Genomic DNA, 25,135 nt, shown 5'->3' on the forward strand with positions numbered 1-25,135 from the left:
TTTAAAATCTATTTTATTTACGTTTCTTATGCCTCTACCTCCCTTCACCTCAATCCCTTTCCAACACCCCGACAGCAGGTAGGAGAGAAAGGCGGTTAGTGGGGGAGGGGACGGAGTTCTCTTGGCTACTTCCTGCTGGTTAGGGTTGTTGGTGACTTGGGGCAATCCTCATTTCAGGAGATCTCCAACTTCTTCATCAGGCTGCAGGAGCAGCAACCAGGAGCGGGGCGGGGTGGGGGGCAGCCTTCTTCTTCCTCGGAGCCCCCAACACTCTCCGGGCTCTGCCATATCTCCTCTCAGAGGCCTCAGGATTCAGCTATCTTCAGCTGGCAAACAGCCCCTCTCAGAGCCCTCATGAGGCAAATAGTTTGCTGCTGTGAGTCAGTCCCATATCCTACACCTGGGATTAAAACAAAAACATGTTTACATAACATAACTGAGTTTTTAAAGACACCAAAACTTCCACTACACTTCTGTTATTTAGTTTAGGGCTGTTGTTGTTTTACTGGTTGAGTTTTCTGAGAATTTCTTGGAATCAAAAAGGAATCAGGAGTCAAGACTGTAGACGTTTGACCGCTGGGAAGCTGCCAGCAAGGCTGGCCAGTCTCACCCCAGCTTGGCAGAAGACCACGTGCTACAGCCTCCTTTCCTCCTGCCCTCACCTCCAGCGGATCACACAGCTCTTCTCCTCCAAGTCTCCTCCACCCCACACTCATCGCTGCATTCCAGTCCCCAATTCTAGTGTTCAGGGGGGCAGGCAGGCTAGCTGGGGCTCTTTACCGCTGCCTCTCCTCTAAACCCTCCAGTCTCGCCCCAAACTGTGGCAGGCCACCTGCTGAAAGACCCCTCCTCCCTGCCCCTTTTCCATCCTGGTATCCCCACCTCCAGCAGGCATCCCGGGATGCAAGTAGGCCAAGAGAGCAGATAGGCAAGCCTCAGATCTTCCCCCACCTCCTCCCCTCCATATCCAACTCCCCGTTTCATCCCCAGCTCTGGATCAGACTCTGGCCTCTCCTTACGTTCTGCCTCATCCCCAGGGGACTATGCAGATCCTAGAGGAACACAGGGCTTGCCTCCCTCCTGCCGTCCTCCTCCTGTCCTCATTCCTAAGTGTCAGTACCAATATCTAGAAACACAATTACCCAGAACCCCCCGCAGCCAAACCTAGCACGATCCCCCCCAAATTCCCTACACACAGAGCCACCACCGCCTCTTATGAACCAGAGTGGGCATCAGAAACCAGGGAACAAAAACTCCACCCAACAAAGACCACCTCGAATGAGAATCTTCCCAAACCCAGATGCCTAGATGCCAGGGAAAAACAGCACAATCAACAATAGCCAGGACAAAATTGTTCAACCAAAGCCCAGAACCCCATCACAGTGGGCCCCGAGAATTGCAATAAAGCTGAAGCATAAGAAAAGACTTTAAAATAACCTTTATGGCTATGAGAGAGATCCTTAATGATAATAAATCCCTGAAGAAATTTGTGAAAACACAACCAAGAAGTGAAAGGAAATAAATAAAACAGTTCAAGACCTGAAAGTGGAAATAGAATCAATAAAGAAAAGCCAAACTGAGGGAAACCTGGAAATGAAAAAATTTGGGAACTTGAATAGGAAACTCAGAGGCAAGCTTGCCAACAGAATATAGGAGATGGAAGAGAGAATCTCAGGCATTAAAGACAAGGTAGAAGAAATAGATACCCCCACACCCATCAAAGAAAATGTTAAATCTAGAAAAATCATGGCACAGACATCCAGGAAATCTGGGACACTTGAAAAGACCAAGTCTAAGAATAATAGGAACAGAGGAAGGAGAAGAAATTCAGGTCAAAGGTACAGAAAAGATATTCAACAAAAATCACTGAAAATAAAATAAAATAAAATAAAAAACTGTCCCTACCCTAAAGAAGGAAATACCTATCAAGATACAAAAAACATACAGAACATCAAACAGCCTGGACCAGAAAAGAAATTCCCCTGGGCACATAATGATCAAAACACTAAACATAATTAACAAAGAAATAGTATGAAAAGCTGCAAGGGAAAAAGACCAAGTAGCACACAAAGGCAGACCTTTAGAATAAAACTCTACCTCTCAATGCAGACTCTAACATCCAAAAGGGCAAGGACAGATATCTGTCCTCCAGGCCACAGTCAGCAGCCCAGAGTACTGTACCCAGCAAAACTTCCAATCGCCACAGGTGGAGAAAACAAGACATTCCATGATAAAACCAAATTTAAGCAATATTGATCTACAAACCCAGCCCAACAGAAAGTGCTAGAGGAAAGCTTTAATCTAAAGAGGTAACTCATGCTCACAAAACCACAAGGAATAAATCATACCAGATCAGCAAATGAGAGGAGGGGAAACACACACAAACACACACTACCACCATCACCACCACAACAGCAAAACAACAGAAATCAACAACTATTGCTCATTGATATCTCTCAGCATCAATGGTCAATTTCCCAATAAAAGGACACAGACTAACAGACTGGATCAAAAACAGAACCCATCCTTCCGGGGCAACCAAGAAACACACTTTAGCACCAAGGATAGACATCACCTCAGGATAAAAGGGTAGAAAAAGATATCTGAAGCAAATCATCTTAAAAGCAAGCTGATGTAGCATATTAATATCAGACAAGATAGACTTTCAACCAAAACTAATCAGAAGAGACAGGGAGGACACTACATACTCACCAAAGGACACTGCAATTCGTAACATCTGCCCACCCAACACAAGGGCACCCAGGTTCATAAAGGAAACACCACTACAGCCTAAGCCACACCCTGACCACCACACGCTGGTGGTGGGGGCTGTGCAGAAGGACTGGCTTCTTGAAAATCTCAGTTGTGTTATGTGTGGGATGTGGGATTGCTTTTAGTTTGTCCATAGCTGATAATTCCCTCTTGAGGCTCAGAGAGGGGCATGAGCTTTGCCAGCTGCAGAGAGTAGAATTCTGAGGACTCTGGGAAAGGATAAGTATGAGAGCCCAGAGAGAGGGAAAATGGAGGTCTGAGGAGGCAGACAGGAAAAGAAGGCGGCTGCGGATTCATTCCACTGCTGCCCTTTGCTGTCTGTCGTGCTGGACTCTTGGGAACCCTGGTGATGAGACTGGCGTTGCCCCAAAACCCGCTGACCCTAACCAGCTGGAACTAAGTCTAAAAAGGGCCATGTCCCCTTTCCCTTCTCACCTTCTTTCTCTCATTCCTAGGGTTGGGAGGTTAGAAGGGAGGTAGAGGCTTAAGGAACCCCAAATAAAGCAGAGTTTAAAAACAGTGCCAACAGGAGACTTCAATACCCCACTTTCATCAACAGACAGGGCATCCAGAGACAAAAACTAAACAGGAGAATGATGGAGCCAATGACCTTATAAACCAAATGGACCTAAAAATAGATATCTACAGAACATTTCATCCAAACACAAAAGAATATTTCTCAGTACTTCATGGAACTTCCTCCAAAATTGCCCCCATACTCAGACACAAGCAAGTCTCAAGAGATAAAAGAAAGTTGAAATAACTCCCTAAATCCTGTCTGATCTCTACTGATTAAAGCTGGATTTCAACAATAGAAACAACAGAAAAGTTACAAACTCATAGACACTGGATAACTCACTACTGAATGGAAAATGGTCAAGACAGAAATTAAGAAAAAAATTAAAACTTTCTAGAATGAAAGAAGATGAACCAGCTCTGTTGGGGCACGAGCTCCTGGCATGCACAGAGAACCAGGAGAGCCAGTCCCGCAGCATGTCTCCTTCTGCCGCAGAGGCGGACCTCGCCCAAATTCCCCAGCGTGATCATCCCAGACTCCCTAGACTGTCACCCAGGCTTAGAGGAGATGTCACGTGACTACGTGGCCGGCTGACCTCCACGCTACCAGTCAGAGACCACACGAGATTCTAGGCCTTTCCGCTTAGACCCCACCCCACCCACATGTCCTCTGGAGGGGAGTCTATGTGGCCGAACCTTTACTGTGCACCTGGAACGGGGCTGGCTGGACTGAACGTGCCTGGAAACTACAACCAGGTTGTTCTGTGTTTCAAACACGCCAACAATGAACCACCAGACAGTCGACTCCTGGAAGTCTGATCCAAGTTGATGAAGTCAATCCGCACCAGGTTTTCATTCTCACTTCTTCCTGGGGTTCAGTTCCCTGCATGGTGCCTGCAAGACCCTCACACAACATACTCAGACATTAAAGACACAATGAAGGTGATCCCAAGAGACAAGTGCATAGCATTAAGAACCTACATTAAAAAAAAGAAAGAAAATGGAGAGATCTCATACCAGGAATTTAACAGCACACCTGAAAAGCTCTAGAACAAAAAGAAGAAATCACACCCAAAAGGAATGGATGGCAAGAAATAATCAAACTCAGGGCTAAAATCAATAAAGTAGAAACAAACAAACAAAAGAACAATACAAAGAATTAAAACAGAAAGTTGGTTCTTTGAGAAAATTATTAAGATCGACAAACCCTTATTCAAATTAACTAAAAGACAGGGAGAGAAGATCCAGGCTAACACAATTAGAGATGAAAAGCAGGGCATAAAAACAGACACCCAGGATATACAGAAAGAGTCACAAGGATTCTCCCCCAAATAGGAAAATCTAAAAGAAATGGATAACTTTCTCAAGACACATAATTTACTAAAGTTAAATCAAGATCGATCAGATAAGCATTTTAAACACCCCTAAAACCCCTACAGGGATAAAACAGTAATTAAGTCTCCTAACCAAAACAAGCCCAGGACCAAGTGGTTTAGGCTCAGAATTATACCAGACTTTCAAAGAAGTAAGTCAATGCTCCTCAAATTATTCCACAAAATAGAAACAGAAGGGACACTGCCCAATTCATTTCATGAGGCCACAGTTACCCTGATACCCAAACCACATAAGACCCAACAAAGAAAGATAATTATACACCAATTTTCTTACAAGCATAGATGCAAAAATGTGACTAAAATACTAACAAAGCAAATGAATCCAAGAACACATCAAAAAGATCATCCACTAAGCTCAAGTAGACTTCATTCTACAGATGCAGAGATGGTTTAACATGTGTAAACTGATCAATGTAATCCACCATATAAACAAACTGAAGACATAAACCGCATGATCATCTCATCAGATGCTGAAAACCTTTGTCAACATCCAATACCTTTTTATGATAAAAGTCTTGGAGAAACTAGTTACATAAGAAAATTAGCTCAATGTAAAAAGGCTGTTTGCAGCAAGCCCATAGCCAATATCAACTCAAATGAGAGAATCAACACAATTCCACTACAATCAGGAACAAGACAAGGGTTTCCCACTCTATAGCTACTCAGTGTGGTAACTGACATTTTGTCTAAAACAATAAACAAGGAGATCAAGAGGATATAAATGGAAAAGAAAAAGTCAAAGCATATTTGTAGATGATATGATTTTATACATAAGTGACTCTAAAACTTCACCAGGAGACTCCTACAGCTGATAAACATTTTCTGCAAAATTAACTCACAAAAATTGGTAGCCTTTCTACATAAAAATGACAAAGGGAGTGAAAAAGAAATCAATGATGAAACACCACCTTTCACAATAGCCTCAAATAATATAAAATATCTTTGTAACTCCAACCAAGCAAGTAAAAGACTTGTACAATAAAAACTTTAACACACTCAAGAAAGACACTGAATAAGATATCAGAAGATGGAAAGATTTTCCGTGTTCATCGTTTGGTAGGATCAATATAGTGAAAATGCTCATCCTGCCAAAAGCAATCTATGGATGCAATGCAATCCCCATCAAACTTCTGAAATTCTTTACAGAAGTTGAAAGAACAACTTCAGCTTCACATGGAAACAGAAAACCCCCAGGAGAGCTAAAACACCCCTGAATGATAAAAGAACTGCAGATAATAAAAGATCACCAAATCTCAAGCTGTACTACAGAGCTATAGTAATAAAAACAGCATAGTACTGGCACAAAAACTGACACGTTGATCAATGGAATTTAATTGAATTGAAGACCCAGATATAAATCTACATTCCAGCCAGCTGTGGTGGTGCACACCTTTAATTCCAGCACTCAGGGAGGCAGAGGCAGGAGGATTGCTGAGAGTTGGAGGCCAGCCTGGTCTACAGAACAGTCCAGGACAGCCAAAGCTACATAGAGAAACTCTGTCTCAAAAACAAAATTAATTAATTAATAATAAATCTACATTCCTATGGACACCTGACTTTTTTTAAATAAAGAAGCCAGAAATACACACTGGGAAGGAAAAGAAAAAAAGCCTCTTCCACACATTGAGCTGGCCTAACTGGAGGACTGCACGTGGAAGAATCCAGGGAGAGCCATGCCTAGCACCCTGCCCAAAATCCAGCGCCAAATGATCAAAGATCAACATAAAAGCAGATGCCGTGAATGGATAGAAGACAAAGTGAGAGGCACTTGACACATTGGCCCAGGAGACAGCACGCTGAACAGAGCATGGACAGCACAGGCATAAGATCACAGCTAATACATGGGACCTTATGAAGCTGAAAAGCTTCTGTAAGGCAAAGGACACTGTCGTTCAAAATGGCAGCCTACCGAATGGGCAAAGAGTTTTTACCTGCTGTACATCTGATAGAGGGCTAATATCCAAGGTATATAAAGAACTCAGAAAACTAGATATCAAGAAAACGAATAACCCAGTTAAACATGGGGTACATGTCTTAACAAAGAATTCTCAGAAGAGGAAACACAAGTGGCTGGGAAACAATGAAATCTTCATATCCTTTTTCAGCACCGAAACGCAAATCAGAACCACTTTGAGATCTCATCTTACACCTGCCAGATTGGCTAATATCAGTGAAACACATGGCAGCCCGAGCTGGTGAGGATGTGGGATAAGGAGGTCCCCTCCTCCGTCGCTGTGGGACTGCAAACTTTAACCAGCCTGGAGCTCCTCAGGAGCAGGGAGCGGATCTCAGCTCAAGGCCCAGCACTCTTGGGAGAACTCCCACGGATTCTTCATCCCTACCACAGAGCCACAGAGCCACAGAGTCAGAAACTGGAAACAACCTAGATGGCCTCAACAGAGGAATGGATACATTTACACAATGGGAGATTATTCTGTTTAAAAGAAGAAGAGGAGGAGGAGGAAGAGGAGGAGGAAGAAATGAACTTCACAGGTAAATTGATATAACAAGAAAATAACCATCCCAAGTGAGGTAACCCGAACCTAAAAGGCGGATATGGTATGTATTCACTCTCATGTGGATTCTAACTGTAAATCAATGACAAGGAAGCTACAATCCATAAAACCACAGAGGCTAGCTGTCCAGTGAGGGACTGAGGAGCACTTAGATCTCCCTGGGGAAGGGAAATAGACTGATAATTAAGGATTGATGGGGGTAGGACGGGAATGAAGAGATCAAGTGGGGAAAGGGGGAAGAGTAGGATCGAATGACAAAAAGAAACAAAAGAAAGACATGACTGCTCCTAAGGGGTTAAGAGTTTTGGGGGTTTGTTTTGTTGTTGTTGTTCATTTTGCTTTTTGGTTTTTGTTTGTTTATTTTGAAACAGGTTTCTCTGTATAGCCTTGGCTGTCTTGGACTCACTTTGTAGACCAGGCTGGCCTTGAACTTGGAGCTCCACCTGCCTCTGTCTCACAGAGTGCTGGGATCACAGGCGTGCTTGACCATGTCCAGCTTGGGTTGAGTGTCGAGCACAGGCAGAGGAGTCTGGGATGATCCAGACCGAACATGATCTATAGTAGACTGAACCTGGCCTTGTGAGGAGAGGGGGTACAGGAAAGGAGAGAGCCAGAAGCCAAGAGGTCAGGAGAGCGAGAGCCGAGAGCAGCAGCCAAGAACACCAGAGACAGAGACACAGGTAGCCAAAATGGCTGGGATATATAGGGAAGAGCATCTGGGGGAAGAACCTGGCTGCTGGTGTTTGCTTTGATGTGTTAAATAGGCACCACCATGTTTGAGTGTGACTGGGGTTTCTTTGAGACCTAACAGGGACAAGGGAGAGACAGGTAAAATTAAGGGCCAGTTGAGGGGTAGGAAAACCTAAGACAGTAGAAGTTTCATAAAAATGTCTGTATGTGAAGGCTACATAAATAAGTCGCTAAATCACAGCCAGACAGAGCTCCAATGGGATGTGTCTTGTCACCAAATGACACGTCCATGATCAGGATTGGGTTACGTCCAATTGAGCTGTTGGCCAAAAGGGTCCCGTAGGAATCCCCAAACATGCCAGGCTGCTGTCAGGACACATAGATTGCTCTCCACAATCTTCTCCGGTTGCTGAAGACAGCACCTGCATTGATCATGGAGCCGCGCTGGCACCTACACAGAACCTTCACCCCAGCGTGCGAGCATCTTTGGGATAGGAAGAGACTTTGCACCCTGCCGGAGGAGAAAGGTAAAAACCAACTCAGCCACAGACCCTCTGATTCACAGTGGCGCCCTGCCTGCAAGCTATGCTTGTGCAGTGGAGGCACAAAGCTTGTGGGGGCGACCATAATATCTGATTCAGCTCACGGCCCCTTCCATGAGATGGAACCCACAGCCGACACTGCTTGAGTGACCAAGAATTTGATAGCCCAGGCACTTAGGGTAAAGCCAAATACTGCCGTAAAGAATGAAACAAACAGTGCAGCAGTATCATGACCTCTAATGACGTTCTGCTATACTCTTACATCAGTGCCGTGCTCTGCCATCTTCAGAGACACTTCCTTCTGCAGCAAACACAGAGACCCACAGCCAGGCTTAACACAGAGACCGAGAGACCTTAGAACACTCAGGCCTAAAGAAGATATCTCCATCAAATCCCCCCCTTCAGAGCCCAGGGAGCCCTTCAGAAGTGGTGGTAGATACAGTGTTAAAGCCAGCAGGTGTGGCAGACACCAGGAAAATAAGGCCCCCAAACCTACAGGACCAAAGCACGTGTGCACTCGGAGATGAGGCAGCACGCACAGGGCCTGCACAGTCTGCACCACATGGAATCCACAGATTCCAACACTGACCCAGAGCTTTTTCCAATTGAGAGCCACTTGAAAATAAATTTTCCTCCAGTGGAGTCACACTGGGGAAAGAGACTATCTTAAGGGTGGCTGCGCCCTCACCAGCAGACGGCCAACAGAAAAGAAACTCAGCGGTGTCACTGGAGGGCCCTTGTCTCGTAATGTTGTCAGGACTTTTTAATATTATTTTTTATTTTATAAAAAGTTTCTAAGGAAAGGTATGGTAGATGAAGGCATTTATGGTCATGACTGGCTGCTCGTTGGAAATGGGGACAGAGAAGGACAGAAAATAAACACGTCAGAAGCTGAGCAGAGAAAAAAGACTATGTGTTTGTATTTGAGATGAGTGAGCAGAGAGAGGTGCCTCAGCTGCGTGCTCTTCTGGAGGTGTCAGGATCTGGGCCTGCAAGCCCAGCGAGGCCTGTAACTCCACTCCAGATCGATGTCCTCTGCTGGCCCCAGAGGGCACACACACAAGCAAACATAAATTAAAGAAATAAAAAAATAAAACAAAGCTTTTAGAAACTGAAACGCTACATTTTAAAAATAAATTTTAAAAGTAAAAATCCAGTGCATTGAAGATATGAGATGATGGGAGGAGAGAAAAACATGAGCGTTCATTCTTGTGAACAATGTAAGTTTATTGATTGGTTTGTTCTTTTGACTATTACATTGTTTTGCTAGGGATGGAACCCGGGGCCTTGCACAGGTGAGCGGGCACACGCCTCTTGTCCATGCCCCTTGTCCAGCAGACATTTTTAAACATTGTCTGACAGATATCAGATGTTCACATCAGGCTGTGGTGTAACTTAAACAATAGCTTCCACAGCCATTAACCAACTTGAAAACCTTCCTTTCCCACTCAGAGTGGCCAGACAGTCTTCACTGGTTGGTTTTACTTTTACTTTATTATTTACCTAGAATATTTTTTCTCTATTATAGATTTTGAAAAGCTGAAATTTTCATTTCCTAAAATAAATTCCTAGGCTTTGTTAAACATGTATGAACTTTGGGAGGCAAAGGTAGAGAGCATTCTTTTCACTATTGCCTTATTCCATTGCAAAGTCCTCAAGTATGAGGCTTTAAAATGTATGTAACACACACAGTACATGTGCGCCTGGGCACCGTGCTGGGGCAGTGCTGGAGGGGCCGAGGGCAGCAGAACCCCCGTACTGGGTTCTAGGCAGCTGAGAGCTGTGTCCCCAGCTTTCTCCATGTGGGGAGGGGGAGGAGGATGAAGTCTGTCTTCAGTTCCCTCATCCCTACTTTCTAAGTCCTTCACTTAGTTATGGTCATGCCTTCTCAAGTCCGGTTGCTTGAGTCACGACTTTGGAACAGCTTCCCAGTGACTTCAGGAACCACTGCTCACTGTGTTAAACTTGTTCTGCATAACTCATGGAAAATTGCTCCCATTTCCCGTCCCGTGGGGGCTGGAGAGATGGCTCGGTGGTTAAAGGCGGCTGCTGCTCGCACAGAGGACCTGGGTTCATTTCCTAGCACCTGCATCGGGCTTACAATCACCTATAACTCCAGTTTCAGGGGCCCCAATACCCTCTCCTGACTTCCACAAGCATGCATGCGGTACACAGAAAGCCATGTAGGCGTACATACACACATGCGAACGGTAAATGGCTAAACCTTTAAAAGGCAAGGCCTTACGGCTGGGCATGTGGTGCCTGCTTTAGTCCGGCACTCAGGAGGCAGAGGCAGCAAGGCATCTGTGAGTTCAAGCCAGCCTGGTCTACAAAATGAGCTCCAGGCCAGCTAGAGCTGGACAGTGAGACTGTCTCCTAAAAACTAAACCGAAAGCTTTCCAGCATTACGTATATTAACATATTAGTCTCAAAGCCCAGGGCAAATGGCGGAGGCGCCTATTTACCATTGTCAAACTGGGCCTGGCCCCCGGTGCTCCCAGCGCCCTCAGTCCAACCCGTCACGGGGTAGGGCTGAGATGCCCTGTTCTCTACCCCGAGCTCTTCAGCCCAATACGTATATCCCAGCCATTTTGGTTGTCCTCCCCCTTTTACCATTTGCCCTCCTGGCTGCCGCACCTGGTCCCCATCTTCCCTCCCTCCCTGTCCTCACAGGGCTCTGGGTCATGTCCGCTCTGGACTCAGCCAGATGTCTCTGCTTCCACCTCTGCTCTCCCTTCTACCTACAGTAAACTCTCTAGCGCACCATACCTAAGAGCAGTCATGGCCTTTCCTTCCGATTTCTTTCTTTTCTTTTTTCTTTCCATTCAGTGTAGAATAAAGGTTTGGCCTATGATAGGCACAGCATCTTACAGGAACCTTGGGATTCTGGCAAATTTTCAGACTTTGCTAGGTTTGGTTTCCTAATGTGCTGAGCGGGGATGTACTTGCAGGTAGGTGTGAAGGCTAAATTTCTGGAGGCCACACGGGCCCCTGCTGTCTCCGTGGCTTAGCAATGGAGCCATTCTTCGGGACGCAACAGGTGGTCCCAAGACCGGGTGACACCGGAGGCCTGCAGTGCTCATACTCCTGTGTGTGCCTGTAATTACTGCGCGCGTTCTCCTTGCAAGGCCTGCCTAGCTGTTCTGGTCAAAGCACACACACTAGCATCACCGTTATTCCAGCCTGCCTGCACTCTTAGGGTTAAGCCGTCTACAATCGCCTGGGTATAAGCTGGGCTCCACCCCTGAAGGGCGACGCAGAGGGGTAACTGATTGATAAAACACTGCTGAATCCTTTTCATGCAAGCCGAACTGCGTGATTCTCTAACAAGAATCACCTCTGCATCTGGGGAGACGGGATCATCCCCCACTGCTTAGGCTACTTGAAAGTGTGCGTAGGTAGAAGGTAGAGGAAAAAAATTGCAGGCATCAAAATCACGTCACATAATCTGTATCTCTGTAGTCAAAGCTAGCCCACTGGTCTCATTGGCTAGTTGTTTGCTGTTGTTGTTTAAATAATGCAGTAAAGTCATATGTTATTTTTTAAACATCTTCCCCAACCTTACTGTGTACTTCAGGTTCATGGAAAGTGTGGCCAGTGTAACACACCACAGCTTTCATCTTAAAGGGAGTAAGAGAGTTTATTCTGGAGTCCTTGTGCATGACCCTGGCCAGGGAACATTAGCTTCCCCTAAATTCCATGTATTGGCATGGAAGCAGTTTCATGAAGCTTTTATAGTTTTACAGAACAAAGAAAGTCATAAATCAAGGCATGTTTAAAAGACATTGGTGAGTAGCCCAGAGACGAGGGTAGCCCAGGGTGCAACAAGATGCAGGAGCTGTTCTTACACCTGAGATGCTGTCTCATGAATTCTGGCTCTGGGACTAGCAGAAGCCAGTGTTCTAAGTTAACAGCTTTGAGAGGTTTTCATTTATCCTGAGGGGCTTGCGCAGACGCAGTCAGGCTAGGCATGGCTGTTCCAGAAGCTAACACTAGCCGGAGCTAGGGAATCAGCCCCTGGGCCTGCACCGTTCCCGTCAGCCCATCAGCTCTGCAGATTCAGGCTCCTCCCGGGAGCTCTACTGTTGCTGTTTATTTGCTTGTTCTCAAGCTCACAACCAGTCCAACTTCTTTTCAGGAATTTTCATTCACATTTACACTGTAGAAACTTCCCCACAGAGTCCAAAGATTTTTTTGTTTTGTTTTTGTCAAAGCTGGTATTATCCATTCCCCCTGTTATTTCGGACATCTTGGATTTCTGTTCCACAGTGTGGGACTGGTTAATTATATGGAGTGGCAAAAATGCTTAGTAATTGTTTTGTTTTATTGTCCTGAAAAACAGGAGTGGTGGGAGGATCCACAGGCCGGGTTCAGAGTGTAGGCGAGTGACAAGCCTCCAGCTGCGGCCTCCGCTCCCGCTGCGAGGACTTTCTTCATTTCAAGTGTTCAGATAATGGCTTAGCTCTGATTTAACAGGAGGAAAAACCGCCCGCCCGTGTGCTCTAGGTTCTAGCACGTGGGCTAATACTTTGCGGATAATCAGAGTCACCGTAAGAAAGAGAATTTGTAAATAAGAAAAAAGGAGATGCAGAAAAGGACTTTGTGACGGAAATCGGAGAAGGCACAACCCTGCTTTGGGTTGACAGAATGGCAAAGAGTCGGGGTTAGGTACGGGGAGGCTCCCCAAAGCACCCCAGGACAGCCTGCCCTTACCTGATCTGATAAGACAGAATGAAAGCTCTGCTCTTGACGCTCAGGGACCTGAGACACCAATCTCCTTCTTTTGGCCACCCCACCCCACACTGACCTGTCCTTAGGCTCCAAGCCATTTCTCCAGCCCTGAGAGAAATACTTTTTATGAGTTCCTCAGAAAATTGTAATACTTCCCTGGAATATTTGTTATTTTTTGCTTTAAAATTACTTAAAGTCATTACAAATAGAAATACTTAAAAATAAGTACATCCCTAATTTTAGTTTATTATTAGTTGCTTCTTTGCAATCATAATCTATAGATTTGTTTGGGATTTTTTGTTTGTTTGTTTTTCTCAAGACAGGGTTTCTCTGTGCCGCCTTGGTTGTCTTGGACTCACTTTTTAGACCAAGCTGGCCTTGAACTCACAAAGATCCACCTGCTTCTGCCTTCCTGAGGGCTGGGATTACAGGTGTGCATCATCCCTGGTTTGTCTGTCTGTCTGTTTGTTTGTTTGTTTGTTTGTTTTTAAAAACAGGGTTTCTCTGTATAGCCCTGGCTGTTCTGGAACTTGCTCTGTAGACCAGGCTGGCCTCAAACTCACAGAGATCCACCTGCCTCTGCCTCCCAAGTGCTGGGATTAAAGATGTGTGCCACCACTGCCCAGCTCTGATCTATAGTTTTACACAAACACAAACTGCTGTCAAATGCCAGCAGATAGCTCTAGTATGTAACACATCCACTGCTAGAGTCCTTATAAAAACGTGGATAACACAGATAGGCAGCAGTCAGGGCCGTGATGTCAGAGTATTTGCATTGATAATACTCTCTGCTGGCTTTTTGTCATCTCTATGCTTAACAGTTGGCACACGGGACTCTTACAGCTTACCCCAGGGTCTCCTGAGGTGCCAGCACCCACATGCACGCCATGGGTGCCCACTCATGGGTTAGCATGTGTACAATTCGTGCTCAACTTTGCATCTAGTTTTACATCCTTCCTCCATTCCCAGACGTAAGGTCCACACTGTGATACACCGGAAATGTATTTAAAAATGACCTTTTCATTGGGGGCTTAATTTGTAGCTTTAAATAGTCATGGATATTAAACATATTTGTAGAACATTATGCAGATGTATTTTTAGATGTATTTTTAGCAGTGAGATTGTAGATAAGAGATTTGTTTCATTTTTACTCCTCTAACACTTTTGAAAGTTTCACTTTAAAATTAACGCATGTGTTTAGTGTCCTAGCAGTAAGGGAGAATGCATGCGCCCATGCCAGCAGCGTTACAGACACAGGCTGTAGGTACAGGGTTGCCATGTGGAGTCATGATTACAGCGGCGTCCAAGTGTTGTGTGTGTCCGTCCTTCCTTCCTGGGAACGAGACAATGCATTGACACTTCCTGGGCTGCAGAGGGCCTTACTTGCAGAAACAGGAATCTTCAATTTCCTTGTAGCCATAGTCACAAGACCTATACTGGCTAAATGATACCATCTGCCCAGGGTACAGATGTCCATCTGTCAGCCCATGTGTGGGTTCTCTGACTTCTCACTCATTCCAGGAGGAATGGACCCTTCCCATACCACAGGATTTACATCAGAGAGCTTCCATGCCCTTGGTCTTGAGCCATTTAACTGTAACCCTTCCTTCAAGATGCACAGCAGCCTGTTTTGTTCTGTGACTGTGATCCAGTTGGTACCATTTTCAGCCATTCCAGAAGCTTGACCTCTGCATTGATTTGGTCTCTCCTTTATTTACACTGCCTTGGAGGACTTTGGGTAAAAGCCACTTTGATGAGATGAATGTTAAGACTCCAAGCTTTCTTGTATAACCTATTGTTTCATCAAGGTTTTGGGGGAGGTGATCTGGAGACCTGTTAGTGTTTTGGCAGCCTGATTCTGGTTGCCTAGCAACTGATGATGTCATCATGTGTCCCAGGCCAGGTAACCACACCTGGCAGACGTGGTTATGTTGCTCCTTAAAAGGATCAAGCAGCCACTTTGTCTCTCTCTTGCTCTCTTGCCCTCTCCCCTTTCTCTGTCAGAGCGCCCCCCTTCTCCCTATTATGTCTCAATCTTTCCTTCTCTCTCTCTTTCTCTTCATCTCTATCTAATAAACCTCTTTCATATAAAATCTGCTGTGCACTTCATCATTGTCTTATTTGGTCCTAACAAGAACATATATACATGTGTATATGTATGTATGCATGTATATGTGTACACATATATAGTAATTTGCTATTGCTGGGTAATTGCTATCATCTTCGCTTTACAGAGGGAAACAAGGGCAGTAAATGACTCACTGTAGGCAGCTGAGGGAGAGGAAGAACATCATCCCTGAAAGACTGGACTCAGGGTAGAAGTGGCTCCAGCTGGGTCTGTCACAGCTCTGTCCAGAAGAATCCGGAAGTGTGGTCAAAACTCACTGTTTGCTCCATAAGGCTTTGTATGTAGTCTTCATCTCATGGCTGGCAGGGGAGGAAAGAGGACGAAGGGCAGGGAGGGGGAGGAAGAGAGAGGAGGGGCAAGAGGAAGGAAGAGGGGGAGGGGAAAGGAAGGGGGTTGAGAGACAGGGAAGTGAGGAGGGGGAGAGAGGAGGGAGAAGGAGTAGAGGGGGCAGGGGGAAGAGGGAAAGGCATTCTGAGGAGAAAGCACCTTTCATGGGAATGGGGCAGAGGATGGCTGACCGAGCAAGATGCTTATAATTCTTCCTGGTAGACAGTGCTTGGAAATGAAGTATAAAAAAGTTCCTAGCAGAGCTCTGGTAGAAATAGGGCCCTCCTGTGACCCAGTGTTTGTGAGAACCGTGAAGAAGCATCTCGAAGTTTATTTAAAATGAATTCCCATCTTATCTTGGGTCCTTGAGAACATTTTGAAAACGTCTTTTCACTGTGTTCACTTCCTTCTGCCTATTTTGGGACTACTAAAACCCATCCCTAGATGCTGACACGCATGGATTTATGTCTTGCTGTTCCTGCTCACTCTTGCCTTCCTCTCATTTCTTATAGCTTCCTCATTCTCTTCATTCCTCAGCATAGAAATCTGGAAGGGTATGGAGAAAGAGCAGAGAACTTCTGACACATTTAAAAACTGTCACTTCTACCACAGACTTCCAGTAAATGTTCACACTTATTTTTGCCTAAACTGATGTGAGTTGGCTCCCCATTGAGAGGCGATGAGCCTGAGGCAAGAACTCTCTTGACTTAACCTCCTTGTTGTATTTATGAGCCCTGGCTGTGCTTACAGACTTCTGACAGAAAACGTGGACTAATCACGACGGTCTTTAAAATCCATTTGGATTTCTTTGTAGCCTCTGAGCTCTGTGGGGGGAAAGGTGTTGCTGTTCTGCGCTTCTGTTCTATTCTTGTACCTTAAGATACAAAAGTGAATTTGTGAAAAATTATTGATGCCAAAATTTTTTTGATCAATGAAAAGTATACAAGTGCCATTCTTAGCCGTTTACTAACCACGTGTTAACAGGGTTTGGAGAGTCTTGGGGGAGTGTTGCTTAGCGCGGATGTGGCCTTAGATTTTATCCCTAGCACTGAAAAAAAAAACAAGAATAAAAAGTAAGTTTAGAAAGAAACTGCAATTTAATTTACATTTGTGGAATATCATGACAGAAAAACGAAATAGTCAAACCCAGTTACCACTGCTGTTCAGCTGGTGCGACACTGCCTCTCAGGATGGAGCGCTAGGTTCTTTCATTTCTGGGCCTGCGTGTCTCTCACGGGAGCGTCCCGGTGACTGTGAAGGCTGCTGCCTCAGAGAGGGCGGCCAGTCTCATCTTCAAGCTAAGGCTTCCGGGCGACGGGCTCACCCAGAAGGGGGACAGCTCTGCTTACAGTGCGCAGGCCTAAGGAATGACGGATGGAGTCTGGACGCCGCAAAGGGCTGATGAGTTGCTCTTTTCTCCACATGTGCGGCGTGAACCTGTGTTTGTACTATGATGAATGCTGTCATAGCTGACCTGGAGGAAGGAAGAGCAGCCGAGTGCGTCACTCTGCGGTGAGAATGGCTCTGGGCTCCTGGCGAACCTGGGCTTTCTGTCTGAGCCCTACAAGGTTTGCTTCACCGTGGCTTTCTCTGCCCTGGGGCGTCCTGGAGTATTCTTTTTAACTAAAGGTTTTGTTTGTTGTTTGTTTGTTTGCCCTCCCACGGTCTTCATACCCAGCCCACACTCTGGCAGAAGCACACTGCTCTACCCACGCCACACAGAGATGCAGAACCCTAGCTGGGATCGCACCCACAGCCCGTCCGCGCGCCTTAGGGCCTCCTGTCTCACCAACAGCTCCTCTCCACACCCTGCTCCAAGTCCAGCAGAAGACCCAAAGCTATGCCACCAGCCAGAACCCGGAGACCACACCCAGACCCAGAACCTCCTGCTCTACCAGAGGCCACACAGGCAGCCAAAACCCCAGCAGACACCCTACTGGATCTGAGAACTTGCTGGTAACCTCAGGCCAGAAGAGCATAAAGAAAACAAAACAAAACAAACAAACAAACAAAAAAAACCAAACAAACAAGAGGAAAGGCTCTTCCCAACCCTACATCAGACAGAGGGCTAATAGCCAAGACATATGAAGAACTTAAATTAAACATCAACAAATCAAATAATCCAATTAAAAACTGGGGTACAGAGCTAAAGTGAGAATTCACAACAGAGGACTATTGAATAGCTGAGAAGCATTTGAAAAGCTCAATGTCCTTAGTCATCAGGGAAATGCAACTCAAAACGACTCTAAGATTCCATCTTACACCTCTCAGAATGGCTAAGACAACAAACTCAAGTGACAGCACATGCTGGAGAGGCTGTGGAGAAAGAAGAACCCTCCCCCACTGCTGGTGGGAGTGCAAACTTGTACAGCCTCTCTGGAAATCAACCTGGCGCTTTCTCAGACAATCAGGAGTAGCTCTACCTCAGACCCAGCTATGACACTCACGGGCATAGAGCCAAGAGAGGTTCCACCATACGACAAGGACATCTGCTCAACTATATTCATAGAGGCTTTATTCATAAGAGCCAAAAACAGGAAACAACCTAGATGTTCCTCAACCAAAGAATATATACAGAAATCGTGGAATACTACTCAGCTATTAAAAATAAGGAAATCATGATATTTGCAGGCAAATGGATGGAACTAGAAAAGACCATCCTGAGTGAGGTATCCCGGAGGAAAAAAGACACACATGGTATATACTCACTTATAAGTGATATTAGACCACTTATAATTACAGGGTAACCATACTACAATCCACAGACACAAAGAACTAAATAGAAGGAAGGCGCAAGGAGGGTGCCGGAACGTCCCACAGAAGGGAACTGGAAGAGAGGGCAGAAGTGGGTGAAGAGAGGGAACCGGCAGGAGATGGAATGGGGAGGAGAACAAGGGTGGGGGGTGGGGATCAGATTTGGGGAGAAGGGGGTTGGGAGGTGAGAGAGCCCTGAACAAGAGCCTTCGACAGGGTAGGCTCCCGGGGGGGGGGGGGGGACATGAAGACTGAAGTGATCACTTCCTAGCCAGGCAGGGCTGGTGGAGGAAGGGAAACAAGAACCCACCAGCAAAACCTTTGATCCAAAAATTACCCTTCCTATAAGAAGTGTAGGGATGACAAGGGAACAAAGATTGAGGAAACATCCAACCAATGCCTGGCCCACCCTGAGACCCACAGTAGAGAGCAGCCCCTGACACTATTAATGATGCTCTGCTGTGCTTGCAGACAGGAGCCTAGCTTGACTATAGTCTGGGAGGTTCCAGCCAGCAGGAGATGGAGACAGATGCTGGGACTTGAACCCAAGCATGGGGTGGAGCTCTGGGGGTCCTGTGGAAGTGTTGGGGAAAGATGGAAGGACCTGGAGGGGACAGGAACCTCACAAGAAGACCAACAGAGTCAACTAACCCAGACCCTGGGAGCTTACAGACTGAGACATCAACTAAGGAGCTCGCATGGTCTGGACCTCGGCCCCTGCACATATCTGGCCTATGGGAGGCGTGGTCTTCATGTGGGTCCCCTGGAGAGTGGAGGCAGGATCTGTCTCTAACATGAACTCAGTTTCCTGCCTTTGGATCACTTCCTCCTGGCAGGGCTGCCTTGCCTTTTGTCAAAGGCTTTTTAAGCATCTGGTGAGATGATCATTCGGACTTTTTCCTTTCAGTTTGTTTATTTGGTAGATTATATTGACACATTTTTCACATGTTGAACCATCCCTTCATCTCTCAGATGAAGCCTGCTTGATCATGGTAGATGAACTTTATTCAGTTTGTGAGTGGTTTTGTTTTTGTTTTTTTTGTTTGTTTGTTTGTTTGTTTGTTTTTTTCATCAGTGCTCATGTGGAAAATTGGTCTGTAATTCTCTTTCTTTGTTGAGTCTTTGTGTGGTTTGGATATCAGGGTGACTGTGGCCTCATAAAATAAATTTGTTAATGTTGTGGAATAATTTGAGGAGTATTGATTTTAGCTTTTTTTTTTTTTTTTTTTGAATGTTTGGTAGAACTCTGCACTAAAACCACCTGGCCCTGATTGGGAGACTTTTAATGGCTTCTATTTCCTTAGGAGTTATAGGTCTATTTAAATTGTTTATCTGAGCTTGATTTAACTTTAGTAATTGGTATATATTGTATATTGAGAAAATTTATTTTAGATTTTCCAATTTTGTGGAGCACAGGTTTTTGAAGTATGACACAATGATTCTTTTGAATTTCCTCAGTGTGTGTTGTTATGTTATGTTTTCATTTCTGATTCTTTTGAATTTCCTCAGTGTGTGCTGTTATGTTATGTTTTCATTTCTGATTTTGTTAATTTGGATATTCTCTCTATATATTGTCTATATTGTTGATTTTCTTTTTAAATTTTTTATTTTATTTCCATTTATTTACATTACATCTCCTGAGCCCCTCCCTCCTCTCCTTCCAGTCTCCCTCCCTCTTCTTTCCTCCTTCCCCCTTCCCTTTTCCCCAAGAAAAGGAGAGCTCCCTCCCCCATATCAACCCTCCCCACACATCTCAAATGGCTGAGAAACACTTAAAGAAATGTTCAACATCCTTAGCCATCAGGCAAGTGCAAATCAAAACTTTGAGATTCCCTGTTAAACCCATCAGAATGACTAAGATAAAAAACATAAGTGACAGCTCATGCTGGTGAGGATGTGAGACAAGAGACCCTCCTCCATTGCTGATGGGAGTGCAAACTTGTACAACCACTTTGGAAATCGATCTGGAGATTTCTCAGAGAATTGGAAACCAATCTCCCTCCAGACCCAGCTATACCACTCCTGGACATATACCCAAAGGACACCCCGTCCTACCATGAGGACACTGCTCAGCTATGTTCATAGCAGTTTTACTCATAGTAGCCAGAAACAGGAAACAACCTAGACGTCTCTCAATTGAAGAATGGATAAAGAAAATGTGGTAATTTACACACTGGGATTATTACTCAGCTGTTAAAAAATAACATTATGAAATTTGCAGGCAAGTGGATAGAACTAGAAAACAAACCATCCTGAGTGAGGTGACCCAGAAAGACAAGCTGGTATGTGGATATTAACTCTAACGGATAATCACGCTCCAATCCACAGACCCAGAAAGGCTAAGTGACAAGGAGAGCTCACGGGGAGACACATGGATCTCCCTGAGACGGGGAATAGAACAGATATCAAGGATAGCCAGGGGCGGGTGGGGACGGAGGAAGCGAGGACAAAAGTGGGTAAGGAGCATATATGCCTTGGTCCTGGCTGAGTTCTAGTTTCTCCACCAGACACCTCATCATCACAGAATTCTAGTGCTTTCGGAATGTATCGGGACACACAGTAATACCCACTTGTGTTTACTGAACTCTTAGATACTCTCTTGTAAGACCACAACCAAGAAGTGTAAAACAAACCCAGCTACTCGCCCTTCTAAAATCCTGCCTCGTGACAGGATTGAAAACCGGGCTTTGGGCACATATAAATTTGATTTCGCTACAGTCCCAAAATACACCTCTCTGTGTTGCCTAGCTTAGAATTGATTTGGGTATGCTTGGAAGTAAAGCAAAACCTCCAACACCTGCGTGCACAATTTAACAAAATTTGGGACAATCAGGAAACTGGTCCGTTTATGCAGAAAACCCCAATTCTCCAAATGACTGTCCCACCCAGATGGCATGTATTTGGAGTCGGTGCGCCCCCTGGTGGTGTGGTAGAGGAGCAAACGGCTCAACTAACCTGCCTGATGGGTCACAGGACAAGGGAGACACTATCAAAGGCATCCAGGGTGATGCATCGGGTGTAAAATACACAGCGGCTTGGGGATTCCCGGAAGCCGATCAGAGACTCACAGCATAGGACTTCGCCTATGCAGCTAAAGGTAAACTAGTTGTCTTCAAAGACAGCAGATGCATTTGGACTTAGGGTCTGGAATTCTGGACTATGTCTCGAGAATGGACCAGTGGGAAGGGGTTATGTACCCGTTATAACTACCCCCCAAAGTGCCCTATTGTGAGAGCAGTGTTAAGTGAACTGTATTGACTCCCAGGGAAAGTGGGATCACGTACCTAGAGGCAGCCGCCTTGGCCGACTCCAGCCTCTCAGCCTGAGCTCTCACACTCAGTACTTCCAAGTCACCTCCACAGGATGGGTTTGCCTTGGAGCCATTCTACAGACGACCCCACAATACCTTACAAACGAAGACCAGGAGTATGCCTGAAAAGAAGAAAATGTCTTGGAAATCCGTTGGACGGAAATTTAACTATCACAATTCAATTACTGAAATGATAGCTGCATCTTGCAGGCTGACAGATTAGACTTTAGGAGAGAACAGAACACATTAACCTATGTATTTGCTGGAAACATGTTTTACCTGGAGCTGACACATATGAGAAACGTGTTCTAGATACTGGTACCCAGGCTACCGTCTTTAAGACAGACCAGCATAAAACAACAGGTCTTAGAAGACGCCCTCGGGGCTGCACTGAAAACAAAAGGCCGTGGAGTCTAGATCACTCCTTCTAGCTTCACCAAGCAACGCCCTCTGAAGGGCGGACATAGAAGTGACTGAGGAGAAAATGAGCTCCTAAGGGAAAAGAAAAGGCTGTCCACCCAGCTAATTATAGCTCAGCAATCTGGCCAGTGTGAAGCTGTGAGGAGACCACGGGTTTACTTTAGAAAACTTCATGAAACCTCTTCCGTGAGAGCCGGAGTGCCAGCTGACCCTGAGGCATGCTCAGTGAAAGAGCAGCTAGCTGCAAATGCCAGGTGTTTTGTCACGATAGAGGTGGGCAGCTGTTCTTTACCTAGCTCAGACCCGTTACACGGCCTGTAAACTCGAAGCTGCCTGGATAAGCCCAGAGTAGGTTTTCAAAATTACAATTTAAAATACTTAGGGTTTTCTCTTGCATAGGCTTGGCTAAAATAAGGATCTTGAAAACCCTGTTTGTTTACTTGTTTTTATTTTTTATTTTTCAAGAAGCAGTAGTGGTAAAAAAAAAAAAAATCTTTAAAATGGCCTTGTGTGTGGGCACACACCTTTGATCCCAGCACTTGAGAAGCAGAGGCAGGTGGATCTCTGAGTTTGAGGCCAGCCTGGTAGAGTGAGTTCCAGGACACCCAGGACTACACAGAGAAACCTTCTCTGAAAAATATCTTAAAATGTTTGCATTTACATATGCACATATATAAAAGAGGCTTGTATATAAAACGCAGAAATAAATTATCCTCTCAGTCTCTGGAACACAGAGCTCAGCATTTGAAGTGAGTGCAACTGCCATAGGGAACAGGAGCAGCGTCTCTTAAAGTTAATCTATGCCTTCGAGCAACAGGGGCCACGTCCGAAGCCACAGCTGGAATAAGGATGAAGAAGATGGTGTCTTGACCGGACGGCAGGATTACGCCTGGTTGGATGTGGTCCCGGTCCACTTCCAGAAGATGCATTCTCTGTGTCCAGATTATCTGGGCTACCAAAGCGAGGGTGAAAGCATCACAAATTCCTTAAGGGTCTCGTGCAAAGGAAGAAGCTCCAACTCGCTTGTGGTGCGTCCTGCCTTTCCTTCAAACACCCTGAGAATAAAGAGTGTGATGTTTGCGTACAAACGCGGGCGCATGTGAATGAGTGTGTGTGGAGGCCAGAGGACCACGCCCTGTGCGGTGTCCTAGGTGCTCTCTCAACTTTATTTTACTTTATCTGTGAGACAGTGGCCTCACTTACCAGGTAGGCTAGACTAGCGGGCTGACTCCGGGATCCCAGGAATCCGCTTGTTTCTACCTACCCAGAGCTGGGATTCCAGGTGTGTCCAATAAGCCCGGGTTTCTCTCTCTCTGTCAAACAGGCATTTGAAAATTTAGTAAGATAAAATAAAAACAAACAAAATAGAGACAACACAAATAAATAAGCAGAAGAAAAAGTGCTAAAGAAAAACCGCAAACATAAACATAGAGACCATATTCGTACACACTGGAATCCCATAAAAAACACAAAACTGGAAGCCAAAATATATACACAAGGGACCTTTAAATATTTAACTATATTAAACATATTTAAATGATATATAATTAAATACTTTATCAGGGCTTTAAATACATATATTTCTTATTTAAAGCCCTGATAAAGTGTTAGGAGATAAAGGCCTTCCAAACAGTCATTGACTTCAGTTTGTGTTGGCCATCCACGCTGGACACGGGCCTGCCAGTAGAATGGTTTGTATGCCCAGTGGGTTTGCGGCGTCATCACTTGGAGATGGCGTCAGGGTTGCGGGTGGGAGCTGCGCCCCTTCCTCCGCCAGCCAGCGCTGCGACCCTCTCCCCAGACCCGCGCCCGCGCGTGCTGCGGCCTCTGTGTCCGGCCTGGGTTTGGGGGACCTCCACTCCTCTGGCTCTCACGACCTTCCAGCCTCCTTTCCCTGACCCCGAGGGAGCGTCTGATGGAGAATCTCACCTAGCAATCAGCGTGGAAGGTCCCCACTCTGCGCGCGCTGTCCGCCGTCCGCTGAGGGTGTCTGGTCCCGCCTCTTGGCGGAGGAAGCTTCGGTGGTGACGGAATCGTTGGGTGAACTGGCGCAGACCTGGGCTGCTCTGTTCTCCGGGCTCTCGGCCACCAGGGCGGTCTCGGGCGAGGCCCCTCGCGGAGTGCGCTCGCGGTAGTCAGCCAGTTTCCATGGGCTACTGGGTGGCGACCGCCGCGCGCTGTGCGGCGCTACTCCTCCGAGGGGCGCGTCGTGCAGCCCGGCTGCTCCCGGCACGGCAGACCCTGGTCCGCAGGGGAGGCCGGAGGCGGCCCCAGCCCGGCCCCCGCGGTTGCTGAGGTGTGCAGGTGTTTCCTCGGCAGCGGGGCCGCGTCGCTTTGGAGAGAGCAGCTGATAACCTTGGCAGCACTCTGGGTTGTTTGTGGGTTAAAATGGGGCCCTTTCCCCAACAACTCAATTATCTGCAGCCGGTTCCCAGAACCCAAAGCTTCATTTAGTGTCGGGAGATGTCCGGCCGGGGCTCGGCCTCCCCCGTTATTTGTGATCTATTTCATTTAGATCACCGTTATATGTGTGTCTATTCTGAGAGGTTTCTCCTGTATTACGTTTCCATGTGACCCCTCAACAGCCTTAGTCCCTCTTTATTCCCCCCACCTCCTTCTCCCCTTCCATTTGATCCTCCCCTTCTAACTCCACCCCTCCTCCATAACCATTCACCACCCAGCCCTCCTCCTCCATAACCCTTCGCCATCACCCAGCCCTCTCGCTAGCTTCTTACTCTGCACCTAACCTCTGTGCTGTATGCAGTGTAGCTTGTCAAAGATGAAACATCCACATAGAAGTGACGACAGACCATGTTTGTCTTGTAGGGTTAGCTTACTCACTCAGAATGCTTTTACCTAGCTCCGTCCATTTACCTATGGGTTTCATCTTTTAAAAAAAAGCAACAGATATTTTTTATATCTGGGGTATTTTAGATCTTGTATTCTATTTTTTCCCTTTTATTGAGAACAGACTTTTTCTCACATGTGTACTGATTGCAGTTTTCCCTTTCTGCACTCCTCCAGGTCCTCCTCCC

General features: G+C 45.9%; 1 long non-coding RNA gene across 2 annotated transcripts; it reads right to left on the reverse strand.

Annotated features, from left to right (window-relative positions):
* On the reverse strand, window positions 1-24,663 carry LOC129668574 (uncharacterized). Of its 2 annotated transcripts, XR_008718939.1 has the most exons (5): window positions 24,030-24,663; window positions 23,304-23,413; window positions 21,655-21,802; window positions 16,771-17,090; window positions 16,537-16,664 (listed from the first exon to the last, which is right to left on the reverse strand). It is a non-coding gene; the product is annotated as an uncharacterized LOC129668574 (long non-coding RNA). The 2 variants fall into 2 exon arrangements; XR_008718940.1 differs by lacking the exons at window positions 16,537-16,664; window positions 16,771-17,090 and adding an exon at window positions 1-400.
* Between the last annotated feature and the right edge of the window lie 472 nt (window positions 24,664-25,135).

Source organism: Psammomys obesus, unplaced genomic scaffold (genome assembly GCF_907164565.1).
Source record: "Psammomys obesus unplaced genomic scaffold, mPsaObe1.curated_primary_1811, whole genome shotgun sequence".
NCBI classification, from domain to species: domain Eukaryota; kingdom Metazoa; phylum Chordata; class Mammalia; order Rodentia; family Muridae; genus Psammomys; species Psammomys obesus.